This window comes from Lichenostomus cassidix, chromosome 2 (genome assembly GCF_008360975.1).
Source record: "Lichenostomus cassidix isolate B80296 chromosome 2, HeHo_3.0, whole genome shotgun sequence".
Taxonomy (NCBI): Eukaryota; Metazoa; Chordata; class Aves; order Passeriformes; family Meliphagidae; genus Lichenostomus; species Lichenostomus cassidix.
Genome location: NC_139482.1, coordinates 1,414,542 through 1,440,813, shown reverse-complemented (window position 1 = coordinate 1,440,813; position 26,272 = coordinate 1,414,542). Strand labels below are relative to the sequence as shown.

The 26,272-nt window shown below is 44.4% G+C and overlaps 1 long non-coding RNA gene across 1 annotated transcript; it reads right to left on the bottom strand.

Moving 5' to 3' along the window:
- Positions 1-24,969: 24,969 nt before the first annotated feature.
- On the bottom strand, positions 24,970-25,996 carry LOC146440687 (uncharacterized). The gene is made up of 2 exons (XR_014850357.1): positions 25,858-25,996; positions 24,970-25,172 (listed from the first exon to the last, which is right to left on the bottom strand). It is a non-coding gene; the product is annotated as an uncharacterized LOC146440687 (long non-coding RNA).
- Positions 25,997-26,272: the final 276 nt, after the last annotated feature.

Sequence of the window (26,272 nt, the reverse complement as noted above, 5' to 3'; positions counted from 1 at the left end):
CCAGAGAAGCTGTGGCTGCCCCTGGATCCCTGGCAGTGTCCAAGGCCAGGTTGGAGCAGCCTGGGACAGTGGGAGGTGTCCCTGGTGTTCCATGGGTGGAACCCCAAAGTCCCTTCCAAGCCAAACCATCCCATCATTCCATGATTCCATGATCACCTGAGTTGCCAGAACCTGAGTTGAGCTCAGACCCTTTTCTCTCTTGTTCTTTTCCCATCCTTTCACCAGAACCACCACCCACCATCCCTGGCCAGCCCAGGGGGTCTTGGAAAGCCAAATTCCCATGGGGGAGCAACACTGGTTGTGCCAAAATTCCTTAATCTTCAGTCGAACACCAGGTGGGATTCACAGAGCAGGAAAAAAGTTGCATTTATGGAAGGGGAATGGGAAAAGGGTTTGTTTTGCACAGCCCTAAAAAAAGGCAGTTGCTCATCATGGAATTGTCACATCCCAGAATCCTTCTGGTTGGAAAAATCCCTTTAAATCCATGGAGTCCAACTGCTCAAATCCAGCACTGAGCCACACCCCTGAGTGCCACATCCACTGGAGTTTCAATCCCTCCAAGCTGCACCTTCCAGGAGGACTCAGATCCTTCCCAAAATGAAATCAGATATTCCCCACGTGTCCCTTTGGATATCAAGTCAGGGCACGGGATGATTTTTGGGAGAATCAGCTGGATTTTGCAATGTTCAGGAAGTTCCTTCCTTCCCACAGCCTCTGCAATCCCAAAATCCTGCGAGGTCAGAGCAGGGCTGAGCACTGATAAGGATGGGAGAGGACTTGTCAGAGCAGGTGGAGCTCAGGGATTGGGGTTTTTTGGGATGAGTTTTCCAGCTGGCTGCATTCCAGAGCAGGAAGTGAAATGCACACATTGGATCTCCTTCAGCACCACTCAGCATCAGCTGAGAAAAAAAAACAACTTTGACCCTGGAATTCTTAAAGTGACACCAAAATCTATCCCTTTGCCTACTGAATAACATCTTTTATCCCATTTTTTTTCCCATTTTTTCCCATTCTTTAAAGAGGAAAATCTGTTCTGTGCTGCCTGGAGCTGTGGGATCATCCTGGGAGTTAAAGGTGATGGCAAAAAGGAGCTTTGTGTCCCTATTTTATCCAGAGGCATTCCGAGGTCCACAGAGGTCACACAGCAGGTCACTGGAATTAGAATCCACATCTCTTGATTCCCAGCCCAAAATTTAATTTGAAGACAAATTTGACTCGACAGGATTTTTGTAAGCCTGGAATTTTACAGGACATAAAAGTCAAATGATCAGTTCTGACTGGAGCACCTCGCTGAATTTAACAAATAAATTAAAAAAGGAAGGAAAAGGGAAAAAAATGGCATAAATTCAGTATTCAGTTCACAGGTTGATCTCAATCCAAAGGGATTTAAAAAAAAAAAAGGTGGAAAAGAATCCAAACCTAGCGAACATTCCCCCCTGGAATTCAGGCTTTTATCTCCCAAACTCCCCAGCCCTTTGGGATCTTTCCCAGGTGATTTGAAGCAGCTGACATTTCCCCTACATGAAAGAACAAACATTTAATTTGCACCACCGAGCTGGGAGGAAGAATTCTAATCCTGTTTGCTCCGACTCAGCCAAAAACCCAGGGCATGGCAGCTCCTCCCTAATTACTGCGAGTAATTCAATTAGGGATCCCAACAGGGAATATCAGGCAGAAACAATCCAAACCCAAGATTTAGCAAATGGGATTTGAGTCCCATCCACTCTCCTGGGTCAGTGATTCCCAGGTGGAAAAGAGCCAACGGTGTTGGAAGGTTGGATCCGGATGGTGTCTGGGATTGATGGATTCCCTATCCATCAATCCTGGTGGTTCTTCCCAGGTGGATTCCTGCTTGTCCAAACCATTCCTGCTGTTTTGGAGCATCTTTTTGTCATCTCCTCGGCAGCTTCTGTGGGAAAGTTGAGGGTCAAAGGGGTTTCTGAGGAAAGGGAAATCTTTCCCATCCAAAGGTGGATCCTATAGAAGAGCCCAGCGGGAGAGAATGCAGCCAAATCCACCAAATCCATGATTTTGTGGCCTTTTCATTCCATTTCTTATCCCTTTTCCATCACTCTAACCCACATTTTTATCATTATTTCTCCCTGTAACACACTTGTGGGATCAGTTGGGAATGGAGTGTAGCAAAACTGCTCAGAGAGATGAAAAAATGACATTATCATGGACAGAAAGATAGGAACATTTTATTCTGGAAGCAAAAAGATGGAAAGGAAATCAAAAAACATCTTAAACATGGAAGAGATTTTTGCAAAGACCACGTGCACAGGGAATATTTCTTCCAGGGAAATGACAAAATATTTGGGACACCTGTGACATGACAGGGTGGATTTGTAACTTTGGAGAAAGCTTGGAGACTTTGTCATCACAGATTTAAATGAAATTAATATTTCCAGCGTGGAAATTTCTGCATTTGATGTTGCACTTGGATTATCACGGAATTATGGATTATCATCCCTGAAACCTCTTTCAGGTGATTTCCTGAAGAATATTCCTGTGGGTGGAGGCAACTCCTCCAAATTTAGCCGGAATATTATCTCTATCCAGAGCAGGATATTTCTTCCAGAATGAACAATTCCCATTCGGAGCAAGCATGGAAAATCAAACAGGATCTGCTTTCCAAACAGGTTCCACATTGTCACCACCTGGAATGTCACACCTGCCCGATGTCCCTGTGATGTCACCGTTGCCATGGCAGCCAAGTGATGTCACCAATGGGATTTGTAGAATCATTTGGAAAAGCAATTAAAGGGAAAAGAGGAGTGAAAGCAACGGATCAGCAGGTAAATGCGCTGTGCAATCGTCATGGGAATTAAAGTCCCAACTCGAGGGACATCTCGGAATTTCTGGGAAAATAATGTCTGGTTGAGATAGAGAAATAGAAAGGAAGTGCTGGAGAAGAGATCTGAAATCATCCCATTTTGCCAGGTGGAATTACAAAGCCACAAGAGGGCTTGGGATGGAGGAGAGCTTAAAGCTCATCCCATCCCATCCCATCCCATCCCATCCCATCCCATCCCATCCCATCCCATCCCATCCCATCCCATGGCAGGGACACTTCCCACTTTGACCTTTGGCTGCTGATTCTTGCCCCGTTTGGACTTCCAGCCCATCCTGGATGATTCCTGCTGTCACATCCTTGCTCAACTCACCCAAGGAGGCATCCAAAGGAATTTCAGGAATTTCAGCCCTTGGGTTGGGCTGTGGATCCATCCAGCTCCGAGCTCTCCTGGGTCACATCCCAGCATCCTGGGCCTCCAAGCTTTCCCAAGGCATGCAGGGCACTTTGAACTCCTTCCAGTCTCCCCACAAGGAGACAGCATTTCCTGTTTGCAATCCCAGCTGACTCCTTAATCCCTTTATCCGGCTCGGGTTGTGCCAGCTTGTCCTTGTGTTCCTCCCTGACCTCACCTTGATTCCCTCCTCTCCATTCCCACACCCTGCACAAGCAATCTGTTTGGAGGCAGCACTCGGTGAAATGGAATTTTGGGGGTTTTTAGGGAAATTTTGGAGCCTAAATGCAATTCCAGGGCAACTTTTTCCATTCCCCATCTGGCTGTGACCCAGAAAAAGTCACCCAAGCTCTCCCTGCCTGAGTTTTCCCGGTCATAAAACAGGGATAAAAACTTCCCCACCTCAGGCAGGATATGGTTGAATTCCTTCATCTTCCCAAAGTCCTTTGAATTCCTGAAATGGCTTCAATTTTCTCAGGGAAGTAATTCCAGGATGCCCAATTTGAGGTTAAATTGGTCCTGCTTGTGTTCAGCTGATTCCTGCAAAGCCAGGAATTTTCAGGGAATCTTCAGTGAATTGTGGTTTTACATTAAATATGGACAAAGAATTTTGCCACAGAAAGGATGGATCTCCCCAAAAAATCGAAATATTAGGAATTTCCTGCAGATCACTGAAGTGTTCCCTGAGTTTGTCTTTTAGGATCCATGGCTCAGACAGGAATTGTTGGTTTGCACCAGGACAAAATCCAGTTTTACTGATTTACCCACAGATTTTTTAATGGAATAATCCTCATTTTTAAACAAATCGCTGCTAAGAACTGTTACTATCACCATTTTAGTTCAGACAAATTAAGATTCCTGAGGTTTTCCCCTGTGCTCCTCTTGTCCAGCCATGGGCAGATCCTGGAGTTTATCAGGAGGAGAAACACCAAAATCCAGTGGCAAAAAGTTCTCCATATTGACCTTTAATAAAATCCCTGATTTTTTAGGGAGTGGAGTCTTAGCCACAAAAATCATTTCTCCATCTTCCAAAATGATCACCCAGCCCAGAGAGGGGATTTTAGGGGGATTTTGGGAATATTGAGGGAAATTTTCTGCTCCAAAACTCTCTTATTACTTCATCATCAAGTTCAATGGCTGCAATAGCTCCTCTCCCATTTCCCACCTCCTTTCCAGGTTGGAATTTCAGTGAGTCCATGAGTAAATTTGGGATTTTTACCAGGTGATCCCTGATTAAGTGCACAGAGAGCATCCAACCTGATTAAAGTGACACCTGAGACATGGCAAGTAAAGGAAGCTTCTCTTCCTCACCACCAATTCCCTATAAATTACCAAAAAATCAGACAGGAGCTGGATGAAATCCTAATTTTCCATCTGCCCTTCCTATTTTTTTTTCAACAGCTGCATGACTTTTGACTGTTTTACAGACACATCCTTTTTTGTCATTGTCATTTTTGCTTTTCCTTTGAAATTTCCTTTTAAAATTTTGCTTTAAAATTTCCCTTTAAAAGTTCTTTTGCCTTTTCACACCCTCCCACCTTCCCTACCCCACTTTCCAATAATTTTCCAGTGCAGATTTGTCACCCCGGGATGGCTCCTTCTGCTTCCCCTTCGTCACCTTTGGAAACCAAACAGCCCAAGGCAAATATTGGGAGATAAGGGATCACACCGGGAGATAAGGAATCGTTCTGCTTTTATTTGCTCCAGGTGTGATTTATAAAGCTGTCCCTGAGTTTTGCTGGCAGCTGCGGATGCAGTTGGAAAAGTTGGTCCTGCTTCCTGATGAGAAGGAGTTTAACCCTTTGGCTGCGTGGGAATTATTTGGTTTTTTTCTGGAGTTGACACAAGAAAAGGCTTCAAATCCAGGATTTATCCAGGTGGTAATGTGGGGTTTAAGTATTCAGCCCCATCTGGCTGGAATGCAGGAGAAATAGGGATTTTCTGCCTTTGTTATCAGGTTGGTAATTTATTTTGGAGAATCCAATTTCGCTGTTCCATGGTTTCCTTATCACTGCTGTGAAGATAGAACTTGGTGCTCCCATGTACATCAGAGAATCCTGGAATGGTTTGGGTTGGAAGGGAATTTAGGGATCATCCTGTTCTACCTCCTGCCACGAGCAGGGACATCCCATAAATCCCTCGGGGATTGACTCATGGAGAGGCCTAAGAAACAAAAGAATATCAATTCTGTCAATCCAGAATTCCCAAGGCCACCACTAACCCATGTCCCCAAGTGCCACATCCACACTTCTAAATCCCTCCAGGGATGGTCACTCCACCATTTCCCTGGGAAGCTCTGCCAGGGTTTGAAGAAATTTTTCCTCATATCTAATCTTGAGGAATTTCTCCACGAAGAAATTTCAACTCACATCTAATCTAAACTTCCCCCCTAAATTTTTGCTCTCCAACTTCCCAAATTCCCTTTGGGAATTCATGCACTTAAAGCAGTTTTTTCCACATGAAGGAATTCCAGTTCAAAGCCAAATGTCCCAAAATCTGGAAATCAATAATTCCCTCATTCTGTTATCTGCAGGTGTCATCCTTTTCCTCCTGGATTAAACCTCTTTCCACGTGGAGACGTTGATCCCTTCTCCCCTCATTTGGTGCCTCCATAATCCAGGGATTGGAGACTCCCATCCCAAAAACCATGGGCTCTACTGAAACTGGCACAAAGTCCTAGTGGGGCTGAAATTTTGGGAGCATGAAGATATTTGGAGGCATTAGAGGCATTAATTCCAGACAGCAGGACAGAGAAAGGTCCAGAAGAAAAATGAGTTTGCAACACCAACCCAAGGGATGGTTCCTCTGTCTCTGCATAATTCACTCATTTATGTCTGGGATAAACCCATTCCAGCTGATTTCTGGCTGCTCATATCTGCAGGATAACCCAAGATCCTGCTGTTGCAAACTCATTTTCCCAGAATTTTGGGACTTTTCCAGGTTGGTGAGGACCTTTCTCTGTTCCGCTGTCTGGAATCAATTCTTTTAATGCCTCTAAATGTCTTTATAATCCCAAAATCTGAGCCCAATTTGGCTGCTGTTGCACTTCGTCCCAAAGCCCCAAATCCCCGGACAGGAGCAGAGCACATGGATTCTCTCCTCCCTTTAACAATCCCCATGGAATATTCCCATCAGCTCCTCTCAGCTGCTTTTCCCTCACGTTCCTCCAGCTCCTTGAGCCTCACCAACCTCTGGGAATGACGCCAGAGGGGCTGAACCTTGGGATATCATCCCAGAGTGTATTTCCCCTTCCCTTGGCCTTTTTTTCCCATTTTTTGGAGAGCTGGAGGTGGGCAGTGGGCTGGAGTTGTTTTTCCAGCCGTTATTCCCGGCTGAGGGAATACCGTGAGGTGTGAGGCGAAGCTGCCGAGGAAAGGCCTTTGACAAGGGCAGTTATTTAACAGGCGACACAACCCAGCCCCTTGGAAAACAAGGCAGCTTTGGGAATTCTCCCGGGAAAATCCCGCAAATCCTGGTGGCCAGAGGTTCTCCAAGTGGTAATTAAGGCAGGAGTTGATTGACTGAGGAGAAATGGGATGTCGGCAGTGGAGGCAATTAGGGGAAACGGCAGCTCCTTCGCATTCCTGCTCTGGTTTGTGTTCCAGCTTGGAAACTTCCTAAGGAGGGAAGATCCTGGAGTTTAACCACTCCAAAGCCAACAGCAAAATCCCTCCTCAGCTTCACACAGCCAGGAGCTGAAGCAAAACCCAATTCCAGGGAAAGCTGTGGTGGCACCGGTTTGGATGATTCTCTCTGTGCAGAAATGGGAAGAGACCTAAAAGGGTTTGATGACCCAAATGTGATAATCACAGATAATAATCACCAATTTTACCACCCATCCCACCCCAGCCATGGCAGGGACACTTCCACCATCCCAGGCTGCTCCAAGTGTCCAGCCTGGCCTTGGACACTGCCAGGGATCCTGTGGAAGCTGTGGAAGCAGCCACAGCTTCTCTGGGAATCCATCCCAGCCAGGAATTCCTTCCAACATCCCATCTAAATCTCCTCTCTGGCAGTTTGCAGCCATTCCCTGTGTCCTGTCCCTCCATCCCTTGTCCCAAATCTCTCTGCATATTTCCTGTAGCTCCTCCAGGCTCTGCAAGGCCACACTGAGGTCACCCCAAAGCTTCTCCTCTCCAAGCTGAACAATCTCAACTCTCCCAGCCTTTCCTTCTCCATCCCTCAGACCATCCTGGAGCTCCCTCTGGACTCTACAGCAGCTCCAGCTCCTTCCCATGCTGGATCCAGGCATGGAGCAGCTCTGCAGGTGGGGCTGAACCTGAGGGGGGACAGGTGATGACAGGTGTGACACCACCTGGATTTCGAAACCTAGAAAAGTAAATTAATTTTTAAACATTCATTGAAAATATGGGGAAACAAGAATGGCATAATCCTCTGAGGAATTCAATCCATGTCTGCAAAGCTGGCACACCAAATTCCAGCTTGGAGCATTCCCATTTTCTTTATCAAGAAGATGACATTTCCATCTGGAGGTTTCCGTGATATCTCTGATTGAGAACCAAAGTGAACCTGTAGGAGATATTTCAGAAAGGGCCATGATTTGGGATAAACCCACAAAAGTTCGTTTCCACCGAATTCCTTGAGCAGAAGGTCCAAAATATTATATTTGCATTAAATAAATACAGATATTTCATGGAATCTTCAAATCCCAGAGGGGTTTGGGGGCTGGAAGGGATCTTGAAGATCATCTCATTCCAACCCCATTCCATGGGCAGGATATGGACAAAGCCATACAAATATCAACATCTATAAATGACAAATAATGACAAATAATTTATATGATTTGGGAACTAATAAAATCAATAGAATAATAAGATAATAAGCTAAAATAATTGGATAACTCTGCTACTTTCCCCCACAACATCCAGGCAGGTCTTTTCAGTTCTTCCTGACCAACTTCCCTTCAACCTCTGTTATTTTTCCCAGTCAGACACGAAACCTCCCCCAAATATTTGCTCTTAAAACCACAGAGTTTTCCTCTGAGGGGAGCTAACCTTGATAAATTCAGGGAATTAGGTCATGTTTGACCCCATAAAATTTAGGATGCCGAGGGGACTGGAAGCTCATTCATCAGAGGAGTCTCCCTGGTTTTTTTCTCTGGCTTGCAGGGGGTAACCTGAAAAAAAAATTGGTCACCAAACACCTGGAGCAGCACCTAATTAAGCAAAGTGGGATTTAATTTGGCAGGATTAAGCACTCCGGGCTCTGTAGGTCTGGTTTGCTCAGAGCTGGGATAAAATCCTGCATTTCCCACCCTCTTGGGATACAAATTCAGGGGAGGTATGGAACAGCGACCACTTTGATGGTTGATTATCCCCCTGTGGATAACTGGGATTAAAATTCATTGGGAAGGAGGGGATGATGAAAGTTTTGCTGGAGTTCCACTCCGATTCCTTCTGGTTTGTACTGGGGAGGGGGGTGGCTCGAAGAAGCTACAAAAAATCCCATTAAATTTGAAATATGAAATGGGGGAAAAAAGCGATTTAAACAGGGAATTTAATCCTGGTTATTTCTCCCGGGAAGTTAAGGCAACACCTTCTCATTAAGGGAATGCAAAGTTGGAAAAGGAGGATTTTATGAAAAGTTTAAAAATTCACATCAGATATCATGTCCTGGATGTCACAATAGAGATTAAACTGAGATTAAATTTATAGGATTGGAGAATTCCAGGATGGTTTGGGTTGGAAGGGAATTTAGGGAATATCTGAATCCAAGCCCCTCCTTCAATTATGGGGAAAGCCAATCAGCACAACTAATATATCATATTAATTATATCCATCCATAATTTCCACCATGTATATACACAATATATATCCATATATACACACAACTAATTAGATGTTGATATAATTAACGATTTGGATTTATTCTTGTGCCCAACAGGGGCAGAGAATCAGGAATTAACAGAGCTGGAGGAGTCCTGACAACATGAAACACAGAAATATTTCCAAGGATAATTTCCTTGATTATCCCAATCCCAAAAATGCTGATAAAGAGATTTTGTCAAGGAGACTTCCTCCTTCCCAGGTTGTCCTTCCTAGACTTTCTTCCCTTTATGGTTGTGTGAGCATTTTATTGTTTATGGTTCATTAGAATAAGGAATAAATGCTAAATATAATTATTCTGATGGTGATTAATAGTAATAAAGTAACTTGGATCCATCCAGTGAAATTCTCCTGTTCACAGAAGGATCTGCAAAACTCTGACACCAGATGGAAAAATCCTTGGCTGCTGGAGAAGGATGGGAATAATCTTCAGGAATGTTTTGGTTTCTGTATTTTAGCCTGGAAAAGGTGGATGTGTTGCAGCAGAACATTTGGTTAGGAATGGAAAGATCCTGATGGAGCTTTTCCTCGCGGAAGGTTTTTCCAGCCGAATCCAGAGGAATTCCTTGAAATTCAATCTTTTGGGATTTAGCTCAAGCTTTTCTTTGCCAACCAGGTGCCTTTTTGGTCAATTCCTGGTTGTTTTCCACAGTTTTTTCTGGTTCAGCTTTCCCAAAGCCTTGGTTTAAACTCCAAATGGATTGAACATCAAAGGAATTCCCTTCCCTTTCCCAAAGAATGTTTTTAACCTCAATACAACACAAAAAGCTGATAGAATCCATATGGAGGTGGAGCTGATCCTATCCTGGAAGGTCGAAAATCAAGGAAAACACATCCAGGTGAGTTAAAATATTTTGTTTTTCAGGAACTTCATCTGAATTCCCATTGCTGAGCTCTGTCTATGCTGGGAAATGCTTTGGAGGAATTCCCTGTTGGAATGATGGAGTTCTGCCAATGGGATGAGCTGTAGAATTGGAGTCACCTGACTTCCCACTCAGGTGGGAAAATCCAGGGAAAAAATCAGATTCCCAGGAATTGATATTGTCCAAGGATAAACCAAGGGAATTCACTCCTACAAGATTTCTCTTCTTAAAAACCAGGAAGAGGAAGAAAATCGAAGCCCTTTACCTTTGAATTCCCACAGTTCTTGGATTATCCTCCTCCCCTTGGCTTCCCTGCAGAATTCCCATGGTTTGGGAGGCAGCAGACAGCCCAGGAACCTCCCAGAAGCTGATTCCTCAGCTGGAATTTCAGTCATTCCAAGGTTTCCCAGAGCTGTTATTTTCTTGTGGTCAACCACTCTTCCCTGACAATTCCCTGGAGGAAGGATTAGATTTCCCTCTCCAGCCTTTGAACTCCTGGATTAGCACTTTCCCTCGCTGCTCCAGCACTTCCTGACGGAAGGAATTCGCTCTGCAGCCTTCAGGGAAACCTCGGGATAACGAAATGAGGGAAATCTGACAGCAAGAGGCTGTTTTGTTTCCCTCATCCCAACAGCTCTCGGGTTTTGTCTAATTCCAGGTTTAATCCTGGCTCAGGGTGAGCTTTTGGAGGCTCTCACTCTATGGAAAAGGCAAAGCAGCTTTAATTAAAACTTTTAATTTGGAGAGTTTAATTTTATTTCTAAATGCCTCTTCCTCCAACATTCCTATTCCTCAATTTGTATTGTATTTTTAGAGACCTGAAAGTCCCAAAATATCTCAATTCTCCCATCCTGAGTTGTCCACGGATTCCTGGGCTGCAAAAAAATTCTCACATTTGGACAGGAAAATTGATGAAACCTGAAGTTATTAATTGATGAAACCTGAAGTTATTAAGTGATGAAACCTGAAGTTATTAACCAACCCCACATCTGCCCTCCGGCGACTCCAAGAGAACTGAAGGAACAACCAAAAAAAAGCCGGGAAAAATGAGTGGTTTGTCTGGAAATTTATAGAGCACAAAGCCCCGGCAGCTCCAGGAGTGAGAGAAGGTTTAACTCCACCCTGGGACTCGTGAGGAGAAATCAGAGACAAATCCATGCTGGGAAATAAAAAAAAAAGGGAATTTTCTACCTGCGCGTTCCACGATCTCCTGCCATTGCCGCTCCACCCAAAGCCTCCAGGTGTATTTTATGGGCTCACGATGGATTTGGAGGCTCAGGTCAGCAGTTGGATTTCCGTGGCTGATGGAATTCGCTGTCTGGACAGCCCTGGGGGGAATCTTTATGGGAAGAACTCGGAGGGAGGCAGGAAAGCCACCCGCGGAGCTTTAGGGCTCCTGGAAGGAATGGGAAGAAGGATTGATCCGCGGTGGAATGAGGGATTTGCTGGGTGTGGAAATCCAAGCTGAGCAGGTGATAATGAAGGTCATGAATAATTCGTTTATGGGGTTTGGGATGCGTCGGGAATGCTTTGTGAGGAATGGGATTCCATTTAATCCCTCCCTGCTCCCAGCTTGGAAATCTTCTGGAAATTAAAGGATTTTCAAAGCTTTCGCTTTTCCAGGAAGGGAATTCAGTCTGGAATGGAGAGGTGAGCACCATTTGTGTCATTTAACTCTGGAGAGGCTGCAATGTGGACAGGAGCATCCCAGAGAATCATACAAAGGAAAGGAAAGGAAAGGTAAGGGAAGGGAAAGGGAAAGGGAAAGGGAAAGGGAAAGGGAAAGGGAAAGGGAAAGGGAAAGGGAAAGGGAAAGGGAAAGGGAAAAGGAAAAAAGGAAAAGGAAAAGGGAAAGGGAAAAGGGAAAGGGAAAAGGAAAAGCCATTTATGTTCCGAATGGAATTCACACCATGAGGAAAAATTTCCCAATCCACCTGGAATGAAAAAGGATATTTGAAATCATCCCTTAGGATTTCAGATGGCAATCCAAAATGCCAAGTAATTCCCTGGAGAACTGACAGGATTGGGGCTTTGGATGTTTCTTAAAGAAGTCATTCCCAGATATGCGCAATGGATTTCAGGATTCATAAATAGATCCTTGCTCTCCTGGCTTTTTTTTTACCTGGGATTGACTCTGGAAAACCACTCTGGATGCTGCTTCTCCATGGGGATTTGTAGTGCAATCACAGCACAGAGAAACATGGAAAATATCCTATTAATATCAATTTTCCCTATTCTTACATGGGATTTGGGACATGGGAATTTGGACCCTAGGATTTGCGATATGGGAAATATTAAAGTGGTCCCAGAATGGCCAGATTTAGGCTTTTTTTTTTTTTTTTTTTTTTTTTTTTTTTATTTCCCTCCTGTGTGTTTGATGTTTCTTATGGGAATGGCTGAATTGGAATATGGTTTTTCCAAGAGGGAAAACAATGGTAAATCTAAGGATCCAAGACTCACTTTGTGGCTCCATTTTCTCATCCATGAGAGGAAGGTTTTTCCTTAAATCCTGATTTTTCCCCACTGGAGCTGGCAGGAATTTAATCTCCAAAATTCCTTGATAGGAATGTGGATCCAGGTGGGGATTGGAATCTTCTCCCAAAGAAAAAGAGACAGGATGAGAGGAAATATCCTCAGGCTGTTCCAGAGGAGATTTAGGTTGGCTATGGGGAAAAATCCTTCATGGAAAGGGCAATGATGGAGTTCCCATCCCTGGGAGGATTTCAAAGCCAGGGGAAGAAATCTTATAAAATAAATTAAATAAATAAATAAATAGATTTTCCATTTAAAGGCTGAGCTCCCATTCCATGCTCTGGGACTCCAAATATTCCAGGTGGATCTGCCTGAACTGATTTCTAATTCCACCATTGAAAGTGAAGCTGCTTTGCCTTTGCATTTTTGTTTTCCTAATCCAGGGAATACATTTATTCTGTGTAATGAAAATGTTTAGACAGAGGCAGGAAGAAGTGTTTATTTCCATAACCTTTTCCAACTTTCCAGTAGGAAAATTAAACCCAAAAAAAAACCCTCTCAATTGCAATTACTCTTTTAATTTGCTTCGTTTGTTTAAATTTTTTTTCTTTTTTAATTAAAAGCATCAATTTTGGCAGTGTTTCCAAGAAAACCTTGTAACGAGTGTTTGTTCCCTGAAATGAAGGAATAAAGGAGTCAGAATCCGATTTTTGGGATCCAAAGGCTGCCATGATTTCCCACAGTTGGCACAATTGGGATTTTCTTCGTTAACCACTTAGAATTTCCTTGAGATGCAGACAGACCGATGGGGCAACTCGATGCCAGCCAAAACCAGAGCGTGCTCAGGGAATTCCTGGACTGGGCAAGCAAATTTCAGGATTTGGATGAGAACTGGGCAGGCAAAAGCCTTGGGAAAACATCACCCATCCCTGCTGGAATGTGGGATGATCCTGCTTCCCACTGCCTGGCTTTGGTCATGGTTCCCATTCAATATTCCAACCAGGTCCATGGTTTTCATCTTCACGGAGAGTTTTGGTGTAACTGTGACCTCACAACCTGGCTGTTAACCTCCATGGAATCCTGGAATGCTTTGGGGTGGAAGGAACCTTAAGGATCATCCGGCTGGCCATGGCCAGGGACATCTCCATGGATGCTCCAAGCCCATCCAACCTGTTTCCAGTGCTGCTCCACCAACCCACAAGGAGAATTCCACTCGTTATCCATTGCAAAACTGGTCATCCCAAGTGCAATGGTTATAATTCCCCTCATCAGGTAGACTTTTCCTTAAAAACCATTGGATTCTGGGCAGCAGTGCTGAAAAACTTGGATTTCCTGTGGCTCTTTCCCAGCCTGGAGAAGAGAAGCTTTGGGGTGACATCATTGTGGCTTTCCAGGACCTGAGGGAGCTACAGGAGAGATGGAGAGGGAATATTTCCAAGGGTCTGGAGGGACAGGACCAGTGGGAATAGCTTCAAATTGACAGAGAGAAGGTTTAGATGGGATATTGGGAAGGAATTGCTGGCTGGGATGGAATTCCCAGAGAAGCTGTGGCTGCCCCTGGATCCCTGGCAGTGCCCAAGGCCAGGCTGGACAGGGCTTGGAGCAGCCTGGGATAGTGGAAGGTGTTCCTGCCATGGAATTTGATGATATTTAAATTCCCTTCCAATCTAACCCATTCCATGATTCCATGCACATTCCATTTATTCATGTGTCTGCGGATGAAGCGATTCCATATTTCCCCTTCCAAGGATGGAACATGTGGCCATAAATGGATGCAAATCCTTCTGGATCCTGTAAAACATAAACACTGGGAATGTGCTAAGCTATTCCAGAGATTCATCAAAAAGAGGAGACAACACTCACACCAAATCCCCTTTCCCAAGGGGAAACTCCTCAGCATCTCCTATCCGGATTTGCAAATCCAGAAAAAAACAAACGAGGAATCTCGCACAGGACTAAACTCCACAGCATGAGGAGCAATGCCAGGAATTCCTTCCTTCCTTCCTTCCGAAGGCAGCTGGGGATGCAAACCACTGGCAGCAGCTCCTTCCCAGCAATAACAGCTATGTCATGTTTCCTGGAACACGGAATATCGTCGGAAAAGGAAAATAAACACGGCTGCTCTCTCTGAATCACCGGCTGTAAATCCTCGCCGAGGAGAAAAAACAACTCACACGACTCAGGGAACATCCAGCAGCAGCAGAAAGGGGTTGCTGACCCCTCAGGGATGTCCCTATGGAATTGATGTCCCGCTTTTCCAAGCTGGGATAAACCTACAGCTGGATCAAACAAACCATGTCCTCCTCTGCTTTCTGAAGTGGGATAAAGTTTGACAGTCAATCTGTTTGTTCTGGATTTAAAACACACTTAATTGGGACTTTTCCTTTTCTCCCTCTTTTTTTCCCCCCTTTTTTTTTTCTGAAGTTGCTTGCCTTGGAAAGGAGGTGACAAATCCCCCAAAATCCAGGACAGTGCCACTCCTGGTGGCCAAAAATTCCATTTAATTTATTTCAAAAGTATTAAGGATCAAGTCTTAATGGGTGAAAATAAACTGAGATCTGCTGGTTTATGTTCCCAAAGCCTCCAAACACACAGGGAGCAGCATCTCCCAAATCCTGTAGGATTTGCAGGGAGAATTATGGAATCCTGGAATGGTTTGGGTTGGAAGGGATCTTAAAGATCATCTCATTCCTATCCCCAGGGAAAGAACACAGCTGGCACTGGAGAGTTGGGAATTCAACTTGAATCTCATGCTCTGCATTAGAATTAATCCAGGTGGGAATTTTTTCTGGAGCAGCACAAGGATTATTCTGGTTTCATTCCACCTGAGTCAGGAAAAACCTGGATAATTACACAGGGAATTACATCCCTAAAACTCTCACCTGGCTTAGATGAATCAAGAAAAAAATCTGCAGAACGAGGAATTTCCCTAAGGAATTTCTGCCCGGAGAGATTTTTGGGAATATCCCTACAACCTAAATCTCGGTGTCTTTATCCAACACCTGCACAGCTGAACCCTGCGAGGATCCGGAGCTGAGGAAATTCCGGGAGGCTCCAGGTCCCTTTTGACATCCGACGCCCTCTGAAGCCATTCCAGCAGCTTGGAGGAGCCCTGGGATGGTTTTCCAGAGGGATGGGGAGCAGATCCATATCTCCCTCCTTCAGAGGGACAGATTGTTCTCCTGGGGATGAACAACAATGGAGGCTTTGAGGCCATCGGGGAGCGAAAAATTCCTTCCAGGACACTTCCCTCCTTTTTCTCCTGGCTAATCATCCCTGGGCTGTCAGCAGGGAATGTTATCAGCCTTCAGCCAGGCATCAAAGCATCCCTGAGCTCTTCCCAGCAACATGAAGGGGAAGAGAGAAAACCTGGGAAAGGCCGGAATTTGGGAGCAGGGAATCAGGGATGTGAGGATGTTGCCTCTCTTTGGTTGTTTGCAGTCAGTTTTGCTGAGTGTTTTCTTTTTATTATTTATTTCTTGATGAAGAAATTCCATTCTGCCCTGGAGTTTTGGAAAAATCGCCGTCAAAATTTCTCCAGTGGGAAATCAGGGTTTGGGATTCTGGGGTTTGCACTCTGGAAATGCACCTGCTTCCTGTGAGGGGAAAAATAATAGTTTAAAAATATGTATTTTAACTAATAACACAAGAAATATATAATGGGGATATTTTTACAGGATCATGGAATGGTTTGGGGTGGAAGGGACCTGAAAAATCACCTAATTCCATGGGAAAGGACACCTTCCACTATCCCAGGTTGCTCCAGCCTGGCTCTTGATCTGGGTCTTGACTGATCCAGTGAAAATTCCAACATTCCTTTACTTCCTCCTGCTCCGAGTGAAAGGTAGGATTAGAGATCTCCCAGGGAAACTTCCAACCAGCACATCCATATTGCTGCAGTTCAGGGGTTTATCAGCTGGAAAGGAAATTTGGGATGACTTAAAAAATGACAGACATCGGGATAAATCCCTGTTCCTTATGTTCAATTATTTAAAATATTAAGTTATTGTTTAATCACTCAGTATTGCACCAAGGCAAAATTGATTGGAAATATCCCTTCCCATTTTTTTGCTTTTTGTTCTCCTCTGATCCCTGCTCCTCTTTTCCAGTTATATTCCAAACCAGATCCACAACCAATGGAAAAAAGAACCCCAAAAAATACAACCCAAAACCCAAAATACAACCCAAAACAAGTGCAATTTGCTTCATTTTTTGACACCAGTGAGGCTCATGAAGTTAAAAATCCTCACTGGTGGCACAAATCAGGATCTGAAAATTCCTTTCTCAACTATGGAAGGAAGTGAAAAAACAGAATTTTGCCAAACATGGACATTTTAGGGGCTGAAGTTGGGAATTTGAATCTCATAATTATGATTTTATAATTATTATTTTCTGTAAATTGGTGAACTTTTGCAGCTGAATCACCCCCAGGTTTTATGAAGACAAAAATCCAGGAGTTCTATCCGATATTCCAGTTGGTTTTCCATGCTACTGGAAGCAGAGCCCAGCTAAAAGTGAGCTGAAGCATTTCCTGAGTACAAAAACTCACCTCATTTTTAATTAATTTCAAATTAATCTTAGAAATTAATCTGTGTGAACAGAATTCCAGGGTGGTTTGGGCTGGGAAGGACCTTTAGGATCATCCAGTTCCATAGGCAGGGACACATTAAATTAAATCAGTATTAATTAAAACTCACCCTTGAGATTCTCAGTTCTCAGTTGATTTCCCTTTTTTCATGGAAAATCCCAAAGCATGGAATTCTTCCCTCACTGGATTATGTGGGAATGGGGAAACACTTGGGAATGAGGCTATGGATTAAGGAAGGGGGATTATCAGTGGATCATTTATGATGGTGAAATCAAGCTCCAAATTTTGGGAATGTTTCGAAAAGGAAGAAAACAATCTGGGATCAGATTGGAGGTGTGCAGCGGGTGAGAACCAGCAACCCAAAATTCTGATCCAAAACCCCAAAAGGGTTCCCTGGAAAAGGATCTCATATCCTGGAGCAGAGGTGAGTATTCCCAGTGAGCTCCCAGGATGAGCCCATGGATGGACACAGCTGGAATTTCTGCATCCCAGAGATCCGTGGAGCAAAAAAATTGGCATTTCCCTAAGAAAATCACATTCCAGCTACCACAGCCTGGAATTTTGTAAGGTCACATGGGGACAGGTGGCTCATCCCAGGATCCCATGGTTTTCTGCAGTGGATTTGGGAATACTCAATTCCTCAGGGTGTCATTCTCCAGGAAGAACAGGGAGGGATTCAACAATTTATCCAAAAATTCCAGGATCCTGGAAGGGTTTGGGTTGGAAGGAGTCGGAAGGATGATCCCATTCCCACCTCTTCCATGGGCAGGGACACCTCCCACTATCCAGGAAGTCAAAAAAACCCCAAAAACCCCTAGAATTTTTAATGCATCTTCAAACAGATGAAGCAAACCAGCTCCTGATTTTCCATGGACTCTCACCAGGATGAATCCCACTCGATTTTTCCATGAAAAATCATAATTTCCTCACCATATTTGGCAAAATTTGGCTCCATTGAAGAGTCTGAGACCCTGAGAGAAGAAATTTAGTGGCAAAACATAATCCAGACACGGCTGTCCCAATGATTTTGCTCCTTCCTGCTCCAAAAGTTTTTCCAGAGTTCCTCAGGAATGACAGAGAGGTTATTTAATAGCTTGGCTCCTGTGGAGGCAGCTGCAAAATGACATCACTATTCCCAATCCCAAATTGTACCATTTGCTGTCACCACAGAGAGAAAAAAAAATGGGAATATTTCTGTTTATTGAGAGCTGATCAGCCCAAAAATTGTGGGATTGAGGAGAGATCCCTCTGTTATCCCAAAAATTTCAGTGTTGTTCCCTCTATTCCTTTGTCTGTGGTGAGAATGGATGTGGTGAGAACACAAGGAATAAAAAGTGTTTTTTCCTGAGCTCCTCACACTTTAGAGGGAAAGTGGGAAAAGGGAAATCGGTTTATTTGGAATATTTGAGTAGAAAATCCCGACACTTATGGTTTTTCATTGGAGAGAAGTTGATGGGAAAACACAGCCGAAATATTTGATCCTATAAATACAATTTTTTTTTTTAATTTACAGTTGTGAAAACTAAACAAAATTTTTAAAAATTCAATATTTCCAGGGTAGAAAATTTAAATCTTTAAAGTTAACGTCAACAAACTCCCCCAGAAATTATCCACAGCCTTTTTCCAAAGCTTTTTTTCTCCTCACTCTTACATCCATACCCTCACCATCAGATCACCTTTCCCTCAGGAATGAGCCTGACTGGAAAAGCAAACAGCAGCAGTAAAATGGTTGGGAATGGCATTGGGAGCATTGGGAGCTGTGCAAATTTTGTGGGATTCGGGAATGAGTCAGGAATGAGTCTCTCTGGACTTGAGCAATTCTCCACGAGGATCTGCAGCCATATTTTTCCATGGAGAAAACTTTTATTAAACCCACATCTTCTCAGTGTCCAAAGCCATCCCTGCAGCTCGAGGAATGTTGCAATGAACAGTTTGGGTAAAAAACAGATTTTCCTTGAAAAAAGAGCTTTTTTCCCAGTTTTCCATGTGGAAATCCATGGGATTCCATGTGATGTCCCAGGGAGGAGGGGTGGAAACCAGAGGAGAAAACACCTTAATATCCCAAGGTGAGAGAAATTTTTGTCCCATGGAATGTTTATCCTGGAAAACAGATCCAAACTGGAAACATCCAAGTGAAGGTGTGGGAAAGAGAGCTGGAACCTCTTCTCTCCAGAGCCTGGAACTGGAATTATCCAGGGGTTTGTCCCTGGAATATAAATACCTGGAAATCCCCACATTCCTCCTTGTGCAGCCGCAGGGGTGAGAAGGTGGAATTACAGGATAATGGGATTATTTCGGCTGGAAAATAACTCCAGGATCATTGAGTCCAACCTGTGACTGAGGATGGCTGAGAACACAGAGAAGGTGGCTCAGAACATTGAGGAAATCACAGGATCATTTTGGTTGGAAAAGATCTCCAAGGTCATGGAATCTGACCTGTGATTGAAGGTGGCTGTGAACATGGAGAAGGTGGATGAAAACATGGAGAAAGTGGATGAAAACATGGAGAACATGGATGAAAACATGGAAAAGGTTGGTGAGAACATGGAGAAGGTGGATGAAAACATGGAGGAGGTGGCTGAGAGCATTGAGGACATCACACGATAGTTTTGGTTGGAAAAGATCTCCAAGGTCATGGAATCCAACCCGTGACTGAAGATGGCTGAGAACATGGAGAAGATGGATAAAAACATGGAGAAGGCAGATGAAAACATGGAAAAGGTGGCTGAGAACATGGAGGAGGTGGTTGAGAACATTGAGGAAATCACAGAATCATTTTGGTTGGAAAAGATCTCCAAGGTCATGGAGCCCAACATGTGATTGAAGATGGCTGAGAGCACGGAAAAGGTGGATGAAAACATGGAGAAGGTGGATGAGAACATGGAGAAGGAGAAGGTGGAGAAGGTGGCTGAGAACACAGAGAAAATGGCTCTTGTGCTGCCAAACCCAACCTTGGCGCCACTCCCACACCTCAAGATCATGGAGAACCCTGGAATGTTGTCACCAGCAGGGCTCAGCTGAGGGATCTTCACCTGGTGAAGGAACTTCACCTCATCCTTCCTTTGTCCAGGGAAAACTCTGCAGGGAGCGACAGATTGTTCCTGGTGATTCCTTCTCCCTGGCAATTCCAGGCACCGGGAAAAGGCTCAAGGGAAAATAAGAAAACGGAAGGAAAATCAGAAAAGTCAGAGGGAGCCCAAAGGAAGAGGCAGCCATGTCCCTCCTGTTCAATGTGTGAACCTTGACAGGTCCACCTGGGATAATTATTCCATTGCTCTTTCATCCAGCACATCCCAATTCCAATCCCTTCCTGGCCTCAGGAATATTCTCTTCAGGAACAATCAGGCAGGGAAACAAAGGAAAACTCCCATTTCCCAAGGGATGATGATCCACCTTTTGAAAAGCTCCCCGAGATCAAGGATAAGGAGCTGGAATCCCGAGGGAATTCCCATGGGAATGAACTCATAGGCTGTAAAGCAGCAAGTGCTTGCAGACCCCATAAATCCCCCAAATGAGATGCTGCTGACATTACAGACCCTTTGGGGTTTGTTGGTTTTTCCAGAGCTCAGCAAATGGTTTCTATTCCAGGAGCTGGGATGGTGATGGAAGGGAGAGTGGGATGGGGGGAGGGAAAAGGGGAGTGACTTGTGGTGTTGAAATTCCCAATCAATTCTTTTCTTCGGGAAGGAGGAGAAAAAGGAAAAAGGTAACTTGGTGGTGCTGGGAGGCGAAAAGTATAAATTCAGAATGAGGGGGAACGAGAAAGGAAGAGGTAAAATTCCTCTTTCCAAGCTGTATCTGGAGGCACAGATAAATTAATCTGATAAATTTCATGCAGGAATCCTGATGGTTATACAGGAAAAATATATTTAGGAATATTATGGAAAATATATTTAGGAATACTCTGGAAAATATATTTAGGAATATTGTGGTAAATATATTTAGGAATACTCTGGAACATATTTCTGTGTACCCTCTGATAAACACAGAGAAATGGAACAAGAAACAATGGAACCACAGTCCAAAATCATCCAGACTTCCTCATGCAATTCCCAGAAGAATAACTAAATTATTTTATTTATTTCATAAAGAAATGTTTGAAATCCAAGAAATTGCCCTTGTGGCAGAAATTTGCCTGGAAAACAAGGAAGAAAAAAACAGGATTTGAAAAGTTTTCTTTTCTTGACAGAGGTCCTGCCGTGTGAAGAAAAGGGAACAGCGTTAAAAGGAAAGGAAATATTTCCCTCCTGGCTTTTTGTAAATATCCCAAGGGAATATCCTGACCTGGTTTGAAGGATCCTGACAAGCTCAGGTTGGGTTTTCCAGCACTGCCAACCCACACAAGGAATTAGTCAGGATCCTGTGCTGGGAATGCCTCCGGGTGGAAATCCAGGCTGAATCCTGCACAGAGTCCAGAGTCAACGGGAGATTGGAGATCCAGGAGGAAGCGTTGGCCTTTATGAGGTGAAACACTTAATCCCAGTGCTTAAATACCAAATCTCATTTCAAAAATGGCTTTTAATTGTTATTTATCCGGTGATTTATAGCTTCATTCCCCGGGAAAACATTTATCCTTGCTGGGACCAACTGAAATATTGCTTGGATATCCCCTGTGTCCCCATTTTTCTCTTTTCCCTTCATTTCTTACCTTGAATCTTATTTTCAGGTCTCCCTCACTGCAGGAATCCAAGGATTTCCACATGGATTTCGTGGCCACTTTTCCAACCATTCCATCCTCCAGAATCACCTTTCCTCGGGGTGATTTTCTGGGAATTTCAAGCTCAAATTTGGATGAGACACCAGTGGAAAAGAGGAGGGATGGAATTAGGGAGAGGAGGTTCTCTCCAAACTTAGGGAATCATCCCAGCTTTTAAAGTTGATCCCAGCAGCCACAGACTGTGAAAATGTCAATCCCAAAGGATGGATCCCGATGGGATTTGGGACAGCAATTCAGGAATGGGATAGGGAAAGGTGCTGGTGGAAGGGCCTGGTGTTTTCCCAGCCAGAGGAGCAGGCTTGTCCCACTTTTCCCTGCTTTGGATGCATAATTCAGATTTAATAATTCCACAGCTGCCCTGGAAGGCCCATGGATCTTTTAGATTTTCCTAAGATCCATTTTTGCTCCCAGAGCTGGACTTTTCCAGACCAACTTTTCCCACCAACTTTAATGGTGGGAAAAGGATTTTCGTGGTGCAGCACCTGAGAGGAGATTCAGGGAAAGAAAGTGGGAATGTTGAGCATTTTTCTGAGCACAATATTCCCAACTCATGGCCCTCCCTTCGCTCCAAGGCAAAGGTAATTCCCACATCCTGGGATTCCTGAGCATGATGTTCCCATCTCTTTCCCCCTTTCACTCCAAGGCAAAGCTAATTCCCACATTTTGGGATTTCTGAGCACAGTATTCCCATGTCATCCCCCGACTCACTCCAAGGCAGTGCTAATTCCCAAATCCTGGGATTTCTGACCACGATATTCCCATCTCTTTCCCTTCTCCAAAGCAAAGCTAATTCCCACATCCTGGGATTTCTGAGCACGGTGTTCCCATCTTTTCCCTTCTTTCACTCCAAGGCAGGGCTAATTCCCACATTTTGGGATTTGTGAGCACAACATTCTCATTTCTTTCCCTTCTCACTCCAAGGCAAAGCTAATTCCCACATTTTGGGATTTCTGAGCACGATGTTCCCATCTCATCTGCCCACTTTGTTCCAAAGCTAATTCCTACATTTTGGGATTTCTGAGCACAATATTCGCATCATTTCCCTCTGTCACTCCCAGGCAGTGCTAATTCCCACATTTTGAGATTTCTGACCACGATGTTCCCATCTCATCTCCCCACCTTGCTCCAAGGCGAATTCCCAAATCCCTGGAGTACGAGGTCAGTTGTTTGCCAGGTTCTCCAGGTGAGTCCCCACCTGCACTGAGCTCGATTTCACTGCAGCTGCTCCTGGAAATTCCCGAATTTATCCCCCCAGGAGTTATGCTTCCCTTTGGAAGAGTCGGGCAAAACTCCCGCAAATCCTTGGGAAAGGCTGACCCCTTCTGGGAAACCAACCCGCAGCTCCTCAGGGAATCTGAAAAGGGATTTGTGTCCTGGAATTTCCCCCGGGGGGTTTGGGCAGCAAAACTTTGGCATTGGCCATGAAACCTTCCCAAGGAATTTTCTGGATTTTTCCTATTGGCTTCCACCAGTTGATTTCATATTCTCCCTCACATTCCCTGATTTTTAAGTTCACCGATGTTCCCTCAAAGTATCCAATTCTATATCATCCTCCAGCATCTCCTTCCTGCTTCTTCCCTAATATTCCAACTTTTTTCCTGGTGTTATTTGGCACAATCCCAAATGTCCCGTGGGATTTTCTCCTGTTCCAGTCTCCAGGACAGCCTGATCTGGGGGATTTGGGGGATTTGTGCACATCAGCAGCTCCTTGGCCACTCCAATGGCTGGGAATTGTCGTTTCCTGCCCCTCTGGGGACATTCCCATGGATCAGGCTGAGCAGGAGCAGCATTTGGGGATGTTGAGGTTTGAGCTTCCTTGACATTTTGTGAGTTTTTAATGAGTTTGGGTTATGCTGAACCAAAAGGAACAAGATAATTCTGTGTTACTGTAGGGGTTTTTCCAGGGAATGGATTTTGCTTTGGTCAGGTAATTCAACACTTTGCTGAGCTTTTGAGCTGAAACAAGGCAAAGCTTTGCAGCCTTGACTGGATTTCAGATTGCAGTTTTAGGTTCCTTTGAGGTTGAAGCTCAAAGACAAACTCAAGGGATGAACTTCTTGAATGAAAGAGAGAAAAAATGTTTGCATGAAAACCTTCTGAATCAAAATGACTTTGTTTCACACAGGTCTGGCCATAATAAACATTCTGATAGTGAAAACAACAGTTTGTCTAGAGAAATGGAGAAATACGTATTCTGGGGCTGAGACATAGTAGGGGCTGTAAACCAAAAATAAACAGCTAGAGAAGACAAAGTTACAAATAAATGAATCTGAAATTAAAAAAAAAAATTCTTATTATCTCTGCAACGCTGTTAATCAATTACACTTGTTTTCTATTTTAAGATTATTAAATTTTTTGGGCTTTGGAATATGACACTCCTGCAGGAAGACTCTTCACCTTCCAGGTCCATGGTGATCCAGGTAGGAAATCCAAGGCTGGGATGGACTCTGTGTGCAATAATTCCCTTCCAGGTTTATAATGATCCAGGTGGGAAATCCAAAGCTGGAATGACCTCTGTGTGCAATAATTCCCATTCCAGGTCTGTGATGGTCCAGATAGGAAATCCAAGCTGGAATTACCTTCATGACCAATGATTCCCTTCCAGATTTGTGTGATCCAGGTAGGAAATCCAAGGCTGGGATGGACTCTAGGTATAATAATTCCCATTCCAGGTCTGTGGTGATCCAGGAGTGAAATCCAGGCCTGGAATGACCTCCTTGTGCAATAATTCCCTTCCACATCTGTGGTGATCCAGGTAGGAAATCCAAGGCTGGAATGACCTATAATTCCATTCCAGGTCTGTGGTGATTCCCTGAGCACACTGAAGTCTCCTCTGTCTGCCTCTGACATTATAATCAGATTAAATCCCAAATATTGGTGATTTGGGACCTCATCAGCCTTTTTCCCCCTCAAGGGCTCCCTGAGGCATCCATCAGGAATTTTTAGGAAAGCACAGTTGTGCTCTCACCAAATGATGGATGTGAGGAGGAGTCAGACCTTCTCCATGCTCAGCCAGAAGTCTGGATGGCTGCACTGATTTTAGGGAATTTTTTATGCCAAGGAATGTTCCCAGACACTCCAGCTCAACCCTTGTAAACTGTGAGAACAATCCATGGCACTGCATTCCTCTCAGTCAACAATCACCTCCACCAACCATTCCTGGAAAATCCTTGGGAATTTGTTGCTCCTGCCTCCAGGGAATTCACGATTGGTTACAAGCAAACAATGGACCTGATTAGGATGCAACATTTTAATTGGATTGGATTTAATTAAAGGGTGAGGCTTTGGTCCATGAATCTGATGAAAGCAGGCTGGAATTTTGGGGATGGGTGATGCCGACGTTGGAACAGGATTGGGATGAGGAAAACATCCCCTTTCCTGTCGGGATCTTGCTGCCAAGCATTTCTGCTCACAGCAGCTCCAAAAGCCAAACGAGGCCTGAAAAGCACAATAAAAATGGGAAAATCCTTTGGGATAAAGGCAAAGATCAAAAGGAAGGGATGTACCCTTCTTGAGGAATTGTTAAGAGTGGAATATTGAGGATGGATTGATGGGAGATGATGGAGGACAATCAAATGCAGGGGAAAAGACAAAGGGAAAAGGGGTTGGCTGTTCAATGGAAGAACCAGAGAGGCTCCAATTAAATCAGCAGTTGGTGTGTCCAACACCAATTCCTTGTCAAAGAATCCGTGGATGTCTGAATCCAGCAGGATCCCAAAAGCAGATTTATCCACAGCTCTCCAGCTCTGGATATGGATTATTTGGGAGAAGAGCAATGCACACCTAAGTTGTTCCATTCCTGCTTCCAGGAGGAACTGTGGGCTGACCATTCCATGGTCAGGGATGGATCTGGGGAGAGAAATCCATGCCAGGGACCGACCTGGGAATGAAATTCCAGTCACTCATCCTGCATGATCCCTACTGCTCTCCAAGGCTGGAGAGGGACTGGGCACAAGGGGTGGAGGGACAGGACACAGGGAATGGGTTTAAGATGAGAGAATGTTTAGATGGGATTTGGGAAGGAATTCCTGGCTGGGATGGAATTCTCAGAGAAGCTGTGGCTGCCCCTGGATCCCTGGCAGTGTCCAAGGTCAGGCTGGATGAGGCTTGGAGAAACACAAACCTGGAATTCTGGGATTCTGGGATACTCCCCAGCCCAGCAGGAATGAAGTTTCCCACTCAGTCCTCCTGGACTGCCATCCCAGAGATTCCTGCTCAGTTCCCATTCACTGCAGAGCATCCATTTCTCCACCTGCAGAAGGACAGAGTGGCTCTGATCCCCTGGAGCAGGACAGAGTGGATCTGATCTCCGGGAAGCACAGCAGACCTCAGGAATCTGGGAATATCTTCCCTGTTTGCTGCTGTCCCCTCTGGATGAAATCAAAGCCTTGAGGGAAAAGCCCCCCTGAGCTCTCCATGGAGCCATCCAGCTTTTCCAGGTTTTATTTGGAAAACGTGAGCACTTTTGTGGCAAACAAACCCCATTTAAAATTCCCCATTTCGCTGTCATCATTCCGTGAAACTCCCTAATTCCCATT